This window comes from Lactuca serriola, chromosome 3, assembly GCF_051521515.1.
Source record: "Lactuca serriola cultivar US96UC23 chromosome 3, Lser_US96UC23_V15, whole genome shotgun sequence".
In the NCBI taxonomy this organism is placed as follows: domain Eukaryota; kingdom Viridiplantae; phylum Streptophyta; class Magnoliopsida; order Asterales; family Asteraceae; genus Lactuca; species Lactuca serriola.
Window position 1 is genome coordinate 139,430,176 of NC_136410.1, and position 16,200 is coordinate 139,446,375.

Consider the following 16,200-nt stretch of genomic DNA (forward strand, 5'->3'; position numbering starts at 1 on the left):
AGGTGACTTCTTCCACTGGAATCTCTTTTGTGCCGCTGGAACTTGGTACATCAAAGTTAGTAGGCTTATTCAGAGGTTCGGGCACATATCTACCTTTGGCCTTCCATGATGTTCGCTCCGACAAATCGACTGTTTCATCTGTGTTGTCTATCGGTGCAGACCAGAAAAACTCATCACAGCGATCTGCATTATCTTCATTTACTATGGCAGTGAGTTCGGCTGTTTGATGTTCGGTTACACCTGTGACCTTATACACCTGATTGGGAGTTGTTCTAACCTTCTGAAACACGACAGCCTTTTCTTTAAGGATTGGGAACTTAGTTATGGACAAACGAGCGAATTCCACAGAATTTTCAGAAATCAGGTTTTTGTGGTTTTCAGGTTCGCTCCTAATGAACTCAGAACAGTCAACTTCATCCTCTACAGAAATTTCACTCATGTCATCGTCCTCATTAAGTTCAGATGCATTTTCGACATCAATTTTATTTTCTGAACTCAATTTGGTACTCAATGAGTCAAATTTTTGTATGGTTTCGGCCCTGAGTTTCAACTTATCATTTTCATCCAAAAGATTTTTAAGCATGTCCTTATGGTCTTTGGACTTTATAAAAGATTCAATTTTGTCCAGACCATACATATAAGTAGGATTGACATCATCAGAAGATACAACACTTTCACAGTTGTATGCTTCGGCATCAATTTCATCCTCCTTAAACTCAAGGAAGGGTAAAATCATGCGATGTATCTTCTGTCCTATTTCACAGTTTAAATGCAGCTGAGTAATGTTAGCATAAAGCCTTTTGGCAATCAAACAAAAAACATTCCTTTGTTTTAATAATTTGAGATTGTCTCTTTGCAAATAAATGTTTTCATCCCTAGACTTAATCAGCTCCAACTCTTTCTGCTCTATCCACATCCTTCGCTCCTCACTCTTGGATGACACCCTGCTTATTTGGTCAGTTAGATTAGAATTCGTGACCCGTGTCTGAGTTAAACAACTATCTAGATTTGAAATTGTTGAGTTCAAGTTATTTAATTTCTTTTCATATGATTTTTGTGGAATTTTAAATGAAATGAAAATAGATTGTACCTTCTTGATCAATTCATCAAGCTCACTGATCTGCACACTAAGGGGCTTCGCTGTAAAGCATACGTCCTCTTGCTCCTTAGCCTCTTCGTTTCCACCATCAGTGTTGTATCCCCTCATCTGAGATACATCTGTCACCATCAGACATCTTCCACTCACATCACTATTCTTCGCCACATATGCCTTTCCATGAGAAGGTTTTCTCACTTCATCATCCTCTGAGTCGGTTGACCACACCTGTACGCCACCGAACTCAACATCATCTACCGAACCCTGCACAATAAGAGCATTCATAGAGGGATTAGTAGCAGCTTTCTTCCTCTTTATCTCTTCCAGTCTTTTCATAAGACTTGCTTCTTCATCTTTCTCCTCATCTTTCTCTGCCATCTTCTTCAACACTCAATCTTTTGCGTAATGATTTTTCCCACCACAGTAAAAGCAACTGACACCGGAGTCAGCTTCACCTTTCGCTTCTTTCTTTGATTCTTCAACTTTCAGCTCCTCTTTTACTTTCTCAGAACTGTAGCTTCCCTACCAATTTCGGTTCTTGTTGGTAGGGAACTTCTTCTTAATGAACCTTCTGGGATTTGATACCATCATATCATAGTCTTCAGCTGTTAAACCGTAATCTCCCAGATTCAAATCTTCTTCTTCTTTTTCTTCTGCATTCTTACCTTTGGACAAAAGCGCCAAAGACCCCAAGTTTGAGACCACGCTTTTCTCTTGCAACACGATCTTTTCTTGGGATTTCAGAATCCCCACCAGTTTTGCCAAGGAATATGATTTAAATTGCTCATGCGCTTTAATCGTCGACACAATAGCCCTCCATTCGGGTCTCAAACCATTTAAGAATGAGACCTTCTGTTCGATGAGCTTTCTTTCAATGTCATGCTTGATCATCTTGCTAAGAAGATGATTGAACCGATCAAATGTTTGTGTAACAACCTCATCCGACATCTGCTTGAATTCTCCAAATTCAGAGATAAGTAGGATCTGAATCGAATGCTCCAGATCTTCATCTGTGGAGTACAACTCTCGCAGCCGATCCTAGATTTCTTTTGCTGTACTGCAAGAACTAACTAATCAAAACGCGTCGGACTGAAGAGCGAATCGAATTAGTCTCAATGCCTTAATGTTGCATTGGAACTTCTCCTTTTCATCCTAAGTGATGTCTTTCACATCTTTCAACAAATCATTGTACTCCTTTTGAGTTTTAATAATTCTAGATGTGCCTAAATGAGAAAAAGGGCCAGATATTATAGCTTCCCATATCAGATACCCATTATCTTCAGATCCAATAACGTAGTCTTCAAAGTGGTGCGTCCATACTTCATAGTCTTGAGTATAGAGAATTGGAATCTTGGTTGTTGATCCGATGCTGTTAGAGATGTTGATGGGATTGGATTGAGAATCGTCCATGCTTGATCGTGTAACCTGTTATAAGATCAGACTTTGTAATACGTAATATTAGGGCAAGATGAATAATTAATGAGATACGTCAATAATGAGTGATGGCTCAATAAATATCAATGAATGCGGAATAAACCCTAATCACTTCTTTCACAGAAGAGATGTGTATGAATTACACAGTCTCCTGCTCGGATACCAATTGATGAGTTAAGAAACTCTTTGATCGTTTAGATCTTTAAACAGGTTAATCACAAAAATGTAAACAGAAATATCAAACACAAGAGTGAATCAAAATATGTCGAATGATTCAATAGATTCAAGCCTCAGCAGAGCTCGACAAAGAACTTTCGCTGTAGAGGCTACTAGTGTTACAAACGATAAAAGAAAAATGTCTATGAATGATCAACTCCAAATCTTACGTACTAAGATGCATGCAATCATCTATAAATACTAAACCCTAGAAAATAACTCACGGATGGACAGGACCAATCCGGATACAAAATTGGACTAAAGAACGAGCCCAAGACGCAACATATAATGGACCCTACAGATTTCTTTTGGGTGTCATTTGTGTTGACTGGATCTCGTTGGTATTTCAAGGTTTCGAAGATTGAATTGGTGTTTCGATATTGATGGTTATGGTTTAGAGAAATAACTTTTTATAGGAGTAATGGATGGATCGATTTGATTATTAGGATGATATTGGGTTTCACTAAGAAGCATATAGGTTAAAATTGGTAGCTTCGATGGTCACTGGTAACATAAGGGGAGAACAAAAGATAGGGGATGGTGGTTTGGGTTTTGATTGTGGTTCACCGATTTGGGGTTTTGGATGGTTATAGGGAATAGGTGAGAAGAAGGAGACGAATGTAGAAGAAAATTGGGGATATAAAAGGGGAAGATATTTTCAGTGATAAGTGGTGGTGCCAGAGGTGCGATCGTTGATAGGTAGTGGTATCGGAGCGGTTGGCGGTGATAGGCGGTGGTGTTGTCCAATCTTGTTGCAGAAGTTGGGGAAGTGGAAGGGGAAGGGGGAGGGATGGAGATATTTGTTTCATTATTATTATTTTTAATTTAAATTGGTCAAGAAATAATAAATGAAAAAATTAATTATTATGGGCGAAACAATCATTTCATGTCAATAGGGGATGAAACGTGCAAGAAAAAATCAAACCAAGGGGACGATACAAGTTAATTTTTGAAAATAAGGATTAAACATGTGTGTTTTGATGTATGCACGATGGACGATTGGCAGGGGCGGAGCCAGGATTTTAGGATAACGGGGGCTCACATCATGATAATATAATAGAGTACTCGTATAAATTATGTGTAAACTATGTGATGAGATCGAAGTCTTGCCTTGATTCACAATGAAGCACACAATCTTTGCCACATCTACCTTTATTTCTATTTATTAAAACCTATTACAGTAAATGCATCCGATCTAGCTCACCCAATAGGTTTTTTATTAAAAAGAAAACAAGGAAAACAAAACGAAGCATCCATTTTCAAATAATATGGTAACTTCCAAGAATTCTTAAACTAGCTTGTTGAAAACTGTTCTTATAACCGTCACTAGGATTGAACTTATACTTTGATTTTTTGACATTGGTATGATCCACATTTAATATATAATGGTTTAATCAATCACGTTGGTTACTTGAATAACTTAAGATTGAAGGTTTTCTCTGGGACCACGAAAAAAAAACTAATTTTATCTTTTATAAGTTTGGATGTTAATATTTTCATATTACGATGTTCAACATTAAGCTCTTTGATATTACTATTCCTTTGAGTATGAGAGATTATACCCTTAACATCTTTCCTAATATTATGGTTAACATGATGCAAATATGGTTCATGAGCATTTTAATTTGAAAAAAAAAATCAATGGTCTTATAATTATAAGAAACCAAATTGTCAATAATAACAAAACTATCAATTACAAATTACAAAAAGTTAAATGTGTGATGACTAATAAGAATTGAAACTTACATTGTTATTGATTGAAAAACGGAAATCGCGTAGAAGCGCTTCTTAATCTAGGACACTTGATGTCGTCGAATAGCAAAAAGATGTATGTCGTTGAAAAATAGGTTTATGAATTATGACTACAAGTCTCCACAATTTAAAAAAAAAGTTTATATTAATCCAACGTGTGTGCTTGAAATTTTATAACAAACTTTTTACTTTCCTTATATATTATAATAATAAAGTTTAAAAGATATTGAAGGGCATAAAATAAATAGCTGTCGTATGGGCTTCACCATTTTCAAATTGACTATATTATACATGATCTTTTAATGAGATTGGGGGTGGCTAAGCACCTGCATGCCACCCTATTGTCTCCACCCTTGATGATTGGTGCAATTTACCCCTTATTATAATCTTATTTGAAAAAAGTTAAATAAAAAAATTTGTGAGGGCCCCACCCCAACCTTTTACACTTTCTCTCTGGTCGTGATACAAGAAATCCATATTCTTTCTCTTCAATCGTTTTTACACCGATAATGATTCATCCATCACTTCCCTCTCCCTTTTAACAAACATATGTATCTGCCTCTCCATCGATTACAACTCAAAAGCATAAGTAGAACTCTACGTCAATTCAATCGAAGCCAGCGATTGAAAATAACCTCAAGAAAAAATTCACCGAAAAGGGAAGATAACCCTCTATCGATTATATCTCTCAGACACCACCATAGATTGCATCCACTAAAGCAGAAAACCTTGTTAATAACCAATTTGTCGTCCCCCCAACGTTACTGTTTCAACCAATTATCCATCGTCCTTCATTGTTATCATCGAACACCATAACCACCAAGTCAAATTAAAACATTTAGTGATTAGGGTTTAGGCCTAAGCCTTTTTGTAACATTTCGTTAAAAAAATCATAATAAAACCTAAAACATCGAGATGTATTTGTTATATATATATATATATATATATATATATATATATATATATATATATATATATATATATATATATATAGAATTTAGTCCTAAGGTATTAATTAGAAGGGTGTGGACATTGGGAGACAAATTGTAACTTTAGACTTGAATTGTAATGGAACCCGAAACTTGGGGGTTGTTTGGTTAATTGTGGGCTGTAATTGAAAAGAATAAGAGAAGGAGGGACCAGAGGTGTAAGATACCCTCTCAAACCCTAACCCTAAATAGTCCAGCCGCCACCGTTATACCGCCATACTCCAGCCGTCGCCACCTCCTAGTCACACATGGACCGCCGAGCATCACCGCGACCGCTCTCATTGCCGGCGAAGGAGAGGGTTGCGAGCCTGACACTGTGTCCGTGGGGAGACCGGGTAAACAAATTCAATGGCTACTATGTCTCTCTCTCCGTCGATGACACAATCCCATTTCAACCTCTTTCTTGCTTCTGTCGTGTCTCACTGCCACCGTCGCCGCCATACGACTGTTTCGTCTTATTGATGTTCTCCGCCTGCTGCCTGCCACCACGAGGGTGGATGTTTGGTGCATGTTTCAGCGGGTTTCATGTAGATGCATGTGTTTTTTCTACAAATCGAAGGCGTGTGTGTATTTTTGTGGCCAAAAACATAGGAAACCACCATGACAACCAACCATGGTGGCTGTCACATTGCTGCCACCCTCTTCCACCATCAACCATCGTGTTAAGTGGTTGTGTGCATGAAGTTTTATTCATATGGTTGTTTTTCTGCATTGGTTGATGTTGATGGGCTTTATGTACTCTAACATTCCTAAGGTGCACATACAACCCTAATTCTTTGCATCTAAGTTTTCTCTAATTATACATGCAACATTGTTTTTCCAAAGCCTAAAGCCTAAACTAGCATCCAAGGTAACATCTGAATCATAAAAAATAGTTATAAGATTACCTTGTGTAGTAGCTTGCTTATCTTTGACTTTTAGGAGCCTATCACCTCAAGTGTGATGTCTCAAATGTCTTATAATAAACCAAGAACAAGAGAATAGACTTGAGAGAGAAGTTAGGGAGATCAAAATCGGCTAGCCACTACTATAGTGTGCATAGGTGGCGATTTTAAGTGTTAGGGACTTCTTTTATAGCGTAGGAATACAACCATGCAAACGCTAATGACTCTTCATATTTCTTAGTCTTTTGGGCTAAAGCTTCTTGGACTTTCACATAGGTTTTGTCCAACTCTAATCAACATGAGTCATGAGTCCAACTAAAAGTATCACTGATTTAGTTAATCAGTCCCTATATCTTTAATTAGTTTCTTTTGATCACTAAATTAATATCAAATTAAATCTTGATCAATACTAATTAAATAATGTTATTTCTCAATTAATATATTATACTTATAATATATTAATAAACCACAATAACATCTTCCTCAAGTATACATCCTATCAACAGTACTAGAAAAACAACCTTTTACGACGCGCAATGTGTGTCGTAAAATGCTCAGACGACGCGTAAATGCACGTCGAGGAAGGCCCTGTCATAACGAGAGACAACACGCTTTTGCGCGTCGTCTATAGACGACGCGCATTTATGACACACAATGCATATCATTAAAACCCATGTCAAGGAAGGTCATGTCATAAATGAAGATGACACACATTTTTGCGTATCGTAAATTTAAATGTTTAAAAAAAATATATTTATTAATTTTTAAATTAAATTTGCATTTAATGTCTCATAATAGAAATAAAATACCATATACAAAAAATACAATCCATTGCATAAAATTTAATGTCATACAATTCTATTTCTTACAATATATAAATTTGCATTCATCTAATATACTATGTGTTTCATACAAAACATCTATTTCATGCGGCTTCTTCCATTTCGTTTATTAGCAACTTCCATTATTAGTAGCACAACTAACAATTGAAATGAAGAATGCAACACTTGCATTTGCAGCACATATCTTATCTTTTTCAGCTTGAGCTTTCATTTCCTCGTATAACTCCAGAGCTATTCACACCCTCTCCAATTCACTCTACATTATAGTATTATTAATATACTATTTATGTATGTGTATGTGTATGGAAAGTACATTGCTATTTCTTGAATACAAGATGTTACAAATCAAGAACCTTGCATTGACTGCTGACTACCTGAACTACTCGATCAGATTCATGAGCAGATGCACATGTCCTATTGTAATTTTCAATCCTTCAATATTTGATCCTCATGCAATGAATAGTTGCAGGAAGTCATTACATCAGTAGAAAAAAGGTATGAAAATGTAAAACATGAGCTAAAAGGACTGAAAAAGAAAAAGATGAAACTCCCACATGCAAATCCTAGCATTAACAAAAGGTATGAATGCAGCTCCGCCAAACTCTGCACAAATTCCAACATCATAAACTGTAGCCTGAAAGGTGACAAATATATTTATTTGGAATTAAATAAAAAAAATAAAATGATAATAGTTTGATATTAAATTATGCTGTCCCGGCGAACATCTGTGCTTGTGTCATTGCATACCTCCAACACCAATGGTAGGAAAGTTTCATAGTATTTGTAACAAGATATAAAATTATAAATTTTTTTTAAATAATAATACTAAAGTAACAAAAGAACAAAAAAAAAGATTACTTTAGAGCTACATCTCCACAGTGCTCTGCCACGTCATCAAAAATGCAAATTGCTATTCTTTTCTCCTCAGAGGTCTTATCCTGGCCGTAAATTTAAAATGTAAGTCTTATTTTTAATATTTGTATAAAAACCAAAAAAGAAAAAATAATTATTTAAAAAAAATATAATTAATGTTACTCAATACTCACCCAGAATGGCATCAAGTAAGGCAAGAATTCATCGAAAAGAGGCACAAATAAGGCCTTGAAAGTCTTGAGTAGAGTACCCAAACAATCACCAACCTAGATTTAACAAAAAAGAAAATATTATGAATAATTTATTAACATAAACAAATTTATAAAAAAATAGATTATATAATATAAGAGCATATAGTTGATCAAAAAGTTCTTCCTCTTGTTCGTTTTCTTTTTTCAACATTTCCCTTTCTTCTGCATCAAAGTCCTCCGCTTTGACTCTTTCGCCCCTTTCATTTCTTCTTGCTCAGCTGACAGTGATCACCTGTTTGATCTCTTCAACAATGCTTCTAACTTGATTTTCATCTAAAAGGGGCCCACAAATTTGTACACAATCCTTGATTGAATCAATCATACTTGAGCAAATTTCAGTCTCAGGTTCCTAAAAGACAAAATCCAGTAAATAAAGATTCATATAAGCAAACAAAAGTCAACAAATAAGGGGGATGACTAAAATAACCTTGTGAAGAGCCTCTACTAAAGCTGGTATGATATAGTCTGACAACTGTTTTACATATGACTCATTGCGATCCTGAGATTACTCCTTTTCAACAGCTAGTTTTGCTGAAAGAATAAGCTCAGGCATAGCTAAAAAGTCAAAGAAAAAGTCATCACTCAGAAAGAAATAAAAAAAATAACAGTTAAAGTTATTAGGGGTAAAAGAGGTATTTTATTTCACCTGAAACTGCAGCCTTCCTAACTTCTTCATGGAAATAGAATTTAAGAAGTGGTACTAATGTTAGTGCAACCTGTTTTTTATTAAAAAGTTAAGTTGGTTTTTTTCAAATGTAAAAAGACAAGAAAGGGTAAAAGAGGAATTTCATTTCACCTGATCAATCCATGGGAAAAACCCTTCTTTTAATTCATCAGCATAGCAACATCAAAAGTAAAATGGTCATTAACTCTCTTATCTCCAAGTGTAGCTTTCTCCTTAAGGACACTAGTTTTGATCCCTATTCTCTTATCTCCAAGTGTAATAGTCTCATTTATGCAATATCAAAGGGTAAAATGGTCATTAACTCTCATTCAAGCATTTCATTTATTAAAAATCACACCTTTCATCACCAGAATCGTCAATATCATCATCTAAATCATCAGTACAAGTAATTGTAACATCTGGTTTAAGTTGAACAGAATGAAGCAATGGTGGCATCACAACATTCATGTAAGGGAGAAAATCTTGCCATAGGCTCTTGCAGAGTCTTGCCCATGCCTACAACAAAAATATATAATTATAAAATTATAATCTTTAATTCAAATTGTTTTAAAATATTAAGTTTAATAACAGAAAAAGAAAAGAAGCATACATGTAACATGTAGCTTATTGTTGGATAATCTGTCTCTAATTGGGAACCTTGAAGTGACATAAGGACATCCATAAACTTGAAACATGTAATAAATTATAAGTTTCCAAGATGAAAAAATAAAAAAATTTGTAACTTACATATTAATAAATATATATAAGTATACCTGTTTAGCATAATCTTTGAACTTATCTTTTCCAATAGCCATTCCAACTAAACTAATACACTCCATGGATTTGGCACGAAACATACAATTAGGTTTATCAGTTGCATTCATGAGTATAGCTTTCAAGTATGGCATAACTACATCATAATACTTTTGAAAATGCTTCTGTAAAATCATAAAATATGTGAGAACCAATTTAAAGAAAATAAACAAGGTAATGAGAGAATATGAAGATGAATAATACCTGAGATGAATCAGCAACAAATGTGAAAACAGTTAAATCTCCCTCTTGCACTATCTGCTTGGGATTTTGGAAATACAAAATGATTCAATATTCATATATTCATATCTTTTAAGGTTACTACAAATTATATATACCTGTAAAAGTACAAGTAATTTCCCCACAATCCCATCCAAGTAAGGTTGTATAAGTTCTGATGTATAATTCTCACTGAAGTCGAGCACTGTTAACTCGATTTCGAAATCGCTTTAACTTCAAACAAAGGTTCGCTCGTAATAGAATGTCTCACGGATTGGTTTGCAAGTCGACGCTTTCATTCGGAGTTTTGCAATTGGAATCCGAAATCAGTCACACGAATCTGAATCAAAGTTCAGATGTTCGTGTTCTTGGCTCGCTGAATTGTCATTAGATTCGCAGTTCACGGTCCCTGCCTTGAAGTTGCAGGGACGTCAAACTGAAGACGGAAAGAAGAAACAATTTGTTGTGAGAGAAGACACATGAAGAATGTACCTTGTAGGAGTGAACCACGAAGGAGTGGGATCAGATGGGTCTCCTTGACGGGTGGCGCGTAGGTTAGCGAGCTTCGTTTTTTATTTCGTTCTAGAACCAGTCGCATTCGTTTTCTCAGCCATTCACGGCGGTTTGTGGAGACGATGATGGCATCGTGGACTACGACATAGCGTTCTGATCTTAAAATGGTATCTTAAGATGGGTGAACTATGTGCTTAGGTTTCTAGATGCACTCCAAACTCTTAAAGCTTATCGGGTTTGATATTGGTGGTGGCAGCTTAGGGCTTGCACAGAGAGAGAGAGAGAGAAAGAGAGAGAGAGAGAGAGAGAGTGCAGATGTAAAGGAAGACGAGCTGATTCAAAAGGATTTGTTGATTCAAAAGGATTATTAGGGTTCTATTGTTGGATTCTGGTGTGTATTGAGATTTTAAGGTTCAATGGCATTGGCAGTGGCGATGGCTTAGGGTTTACAGAGAGAAGGAAGGAGTGAATGAAAATGAGATACTGAGGAGAGAGGGTAGAATCGGGGTTCTTCAAAATTTTAGAATTTCAGACGATTTCGTTTTCCCCCTTTAAAAACGCGCGTTTAGGAAAAAAAATATATATAAAGCGACACATTTAGAGGATGCACATTTTATGAAAGGCGCCCTCTGCATTTCTATTTTTTTCTTTTTTGACACTAATTTTAGGGCACGCACAAATGCGTGTCCACTATCCTTCAAATTTTGCAAAATTGACATTATTTTTTAGGGCACACACCAATGCACGTCCTCTATCAGCGAGTGTCATTGTTTGCGCGTCATTAAAGGGCTGTTTTCTAGTAGTGAAAATTGTTTCAGAGTGTTACAACCCAAATGGACCATGCCATTATCGGGTAAAGTACATACCAAGTATAGTTATGCGCTTAGACACCTAATCCAACAGTCTCCCACTTGGATAAGTCTAATAACTATAATTGCCAATGTAGCTTCAAAATCCGAGTAGCAATCGTAGCTCTGTAAAAGCGAATGTCGACTCCTGACACGCAATTTAGATAAGGGATCATATAATCCTATGTTCTTCAAGATATCATGCGGAGAAATACATGGAATATAGTCACACTTATTGTCTAGAAGTTTGTTTCCTGATTTCTGATTTGTTTGACATAGAACTTAACTGAACACATCAATTTAGTCCTGACCAGGCCCGACAAATAAGTCAAAACAAAATCATCAAGGGGCCTAAGATATTGCTTTTAATCCTCCTAGGATAAAAGGATCAGATAAACTTCGACTTATATTCTTGTACTAACTATTAGTTAAATTAATCATAACAACATGTTTTATAACATCGAGTTAGTGATGCGTTTTTGCACTATCAATGTACAACAAACTAATAATCGCCAACTCATATATCTTGGTTTGAAGATTATACGATATTATCATCTCACAATCACATGCGATAAATTCCATGAAGTGATTAATGTGAGTGTGGATTGATCCAATACTCAAATCTTATTTCAAGAGTACTCATGAATGTTATACCAAACTTTTCCAATGTCTAACTCCTTAGACAATCTTACAAAACCCATTCATGACAGTCTACTTACATAACCTACTTCCAAAGAATGATCGACTGTGGATAGTTTGAATAATCTTATTATTCTGGAAGTCAAAACATGGAAAATGAAACAATAGTAAATAATTGACATAAGATAGTAACTTTACTTATAAATAAAACTCCTTTTATTCAAGCATCAAATGCCAATTACATTTTAGCTATTACAAGTTTCCAAATATCTATCTAATCATTAAAACTAATATTTTCCTTCAGCCCAATACTCCTTGCATGTTGCAAGTGCTTATCCCTGTTGAGTCCCTTTGTAAGGGGATCTATTAGGTTCTTCTCTGACGATATCCTCTTCACTAGGAGTATTCCTTCTTCTACTTGATGTCTTATAAAGTGATATTTTATATCAATGTACTTGGATCTGCCATGATCCCTTAGTTCCTTGGCTAAAGCAGGTACACTTTCATTGTCACAGAAAATATCCATAGGCTCCTTTATAACTGGTACAACTCCAAGGTCTCCAATGAAGTTCTTTAGCCATATTGCCTCCTTTGTTGCTTCACTTGCTGCTATGTACTCTAATTTGCACGTTGAATCAACCATAATTTTCTGTTTGGAACTTTTCCATGTTATTGCTCCTTCATTAAGGGTAAATACTGAGCCCGAGTGAGAGCGGAAATTATCTCTGTCGGTCTGAAACCTGGCGTTACTGTACCGTGTCACTCTCAAGTCATCACTCCCACCAAGGGTAAGGACCCAGTCCTTGGTCCTCCGTAGGTACTTAAGAATGTTCTTTACCGCAGTCCAGTGAGCTTTACCAGGGTTCCCTTGATATTCGCTGACCATGCTCAAAGAAAAGGCCACATCAGGACGAGTATATGTCATAGCATACATGATCGAGCCAACTGCAAAATCATATGGTACTTGACTCATCTCTGCTATCTCAGCCTCTGTACTCGGACTCTGGGTCTTACTCAGTTTGGTATTGCTCTAGATTGGTAAGTCTCCTCTCTTGGAATTCTCCATGATGAAACGCTTCAACACCTTCTCCAAGTAGGTACTTTAACTAAGTCCCATTAGTCTTTTACTCCTGTTTCTCAATATCCTTATCCCTAGAATGTAAGAAGATTCTCCGAGGTCCTTCATAGCGAAACATTTCCCAAACCAAGACTTAACCTCCTGCAAGGTTGGAATGTCATTTCGAATGAGTAGTATGTCATCCATATACAACACGAGAAAGCTAACTATACTCCCACTAGATTTGACATATACGTAGACTCATCCTCGCTTCTCGAAAATCCAAACTCTTTGACTTTCTCATCGAAACAAAGATTCCATCTGCGAGATGCTTGTTTCAATCCATAAATGGATTTCTCATGCTTACACACTCTATTAGGGTAGTTTTGCATTGACAAAACCCTTTGGTTGATTCATGTAAACATCTTCAGCAAACTTCCCATTTAGGAAAGAGGTTTTGACATCCATTTTCCATATTTCATAATCATGAAATGTAGCTATGGCTAGCATAGGCCTTATAGATTTATCTTAGCCACTGGTGATAAGGTCTCATCATAGTCAACCCCAGGAGTTTGAGTAAAGCCCTTCGCAACCAATCGTGCCTTATAAGTGTGTACTTTCCCATCCATGTCGGTCTTCTTCTTGAAGATCCATTTGCACACGAATGTCTTACGGCCTGATACATTGTTAACCAAATTCCATACTTGATTGCCATACATGGACTAAATCTCGCTGTTCATAGCCTCTTTCCATTTTTGCAGACTCGGGGCCTGCCATAGTTTCCTTGTAGTTGTTAGGTTCATCTAAGTTTACCAGTGTACTATCATTGATAAATGTGTCACCTTTAGTAGTACTATGGAAACCATAAAACTTAGGTGCCTGTCTAACTCTACTGGAACGCCTCAGAGGTATGGACTCGTCAATCGGTTCAATAAGAGTTTCCTCCTCGGGTTGATCGCTAGTGTTTGAGGTTCCTTCAACACTTAACTCTTGAAGCTCTTCAAGGTCAATTTTCCTCCCACCATCCTCTTGGCATATGAGTTTTCTTTCTCGAAAGACTCCTCTCCTTGCAATGAAGACAACATTGTCACCCAGTCTATTGAAGAGATATCCATAGGATTTATGTGGGTAGATGATGAAAATACAATGCTCACTAGGAGGTTCGAGCTTGTCGTCAGTTTCTTTTCTCACAAAAGCCTCGCAACCCCAAACCTTGATTTGTGCTAATGAGGGAACCTTCCCTGTCCATATCTTGTTAGGTTTTTGGAAACCTTTTTAGGTGGGACTAGATTAAGGATATGGGCGACTGTCTCTAAGGCATACTTCCAGAATGAGATAGGTAACGATGCTCGACTCATCATAAAACGAACCATGTCTAGCAAGGTTCGATTGCGCCTCTCAGCCACACTATTAAGCTGTGGTGTCCTAGGTGGTGTCAATTGTGAAACAATTCCACATTCCTTAAGATAGCCGTGGAACTCGATACTAAGATTTCTTCCTCGATCGGATCAGAGCATCGTTATATTCCTACCCAACTGATTCTACACTTCTTGTTTAAACTCTTTGAACTTATCAATGGTTTCTGACTTATGATTGATTAAGTAAATATACCCATAACTACTATAATCATCAGTAGAAGTCACATAGAAGCGGTTAGCATCCCTTGTGGTGGTTCTAAAGGGTCCACACACATCGGTGTGTATGAGATTCAACAGACCCTCATCCCTTTCACAAGTACTAGTGAAGGGTGACTTGGTCATCTTTCCAAGCAAACAAGATTCACAAGGTTCATCTGAATTTAAGTCAAATGACTCCTAGTCTCCATCCTTTTGGAGTTGGGCTATGATCTTCTTGTTAACATGTCCAAGACGACAATGCCATAAGCATGCTTTATCCAAACTATTGGACGAATCGATATGCAATACATTATTTCCGAAATTATCTACAACCATCACAGTTTCATATATACCATTACAAGGTAATGCTTCAAAATAAAATAATGTTGGATTAGGTGTCTAAGCCATAACTATATTTGGTATGTACTTGACTCGGTTGTAGCATGGTCCTTTTGAGTTGTCTTCACCGGAGCAACTTGACTGGATGAATAATGGAGAAAGAGGTTATTACGGTTTATTAATATATTATATGAATAATATATTAAAGGAGAAATCATATTTGTTTAATTAATATTGGTAAAGAATTAATTTAGAATTAATTTTGTGGTCAAAAGATATTAATTAAACTTGGGGGACTAATATTGTAATTGTAAGATAGTTGCAATATGGGCTGTGGATCCCTTAGGAAAGGGATGGACGATTTTATATGGGAGCCCATATAGAAATCGTCGAAGCTAGGGATTCTATAAGGATCTTGTGGGCTGCTTAGAGCCTAGGCAACCGGATTAGGTCTTTGACTAAATCTCTAACTCTGCAGGTATATAAGGGGCCCTTGGGCACTAGAATTCAGCTACCAGAAACCCTAGAAGGATTCCAAGAGCAGATTTTGAGCCTTCCCCTCTCTCTCTCTCTCTAAGATCATCCAATTGCTTTGGTGTTTGTGATTCATTAGAGACATCGCATTTGAGGTGCTAGGTTCTCAAAAGCTCAAGATCAACAAGCAACAACCAAAGGTAACTTTCTAACTTGTTTATTAGATGTTAATTATGTTTTGTTGTATGCTATATTAGGGTTTGAGAGCTTTGGATGATTATTGCATGTAGGAATAGAAAAACCTAGATCCAAAGCTTTAGGGTTTCCATGTGTATCATAGGATTGATGTTTTGCTCATAACCCAATAGTAGTATCAAAGACTAGGTCATTTTTTCTTTTGTGTTTGATGCATAGCTAAATTGTTCAAAGCTGAAAAATCAAAAAATCTAGCCTCCGCCTGATGAACTCGTCAAGTCCCCTTATGAACTAGACGAGTCCAGTCAGTGACTCGGCAAGATAGTTTGGGGGCTGATTTTCGGGATTTTGACTGAAATTGAATTATGATAATTACTAAAAACGTTTTTGGCTGTTAAAATCTGATTTTCAATAAGGTATGAATTATCCTAATGCAATTCATAGATAATTGTCATAAATAAGATAATTACTTGTTTTATATGAGAA

The 16,200-nt window shown here is 36.4% G+C and overlaps 1 pseudogene; it reads right to left on the bottom strand.

Moving 5' to 3' along the window:
* Positions 1-7,730: 7,730 nt before the first annotated feature.
* Positions 7,731-16,200, bottom strand: part of LOC145095742 (uncharacterized) — a 29,847-nt pseudogene continuing 21,377 nt past the window's right edge.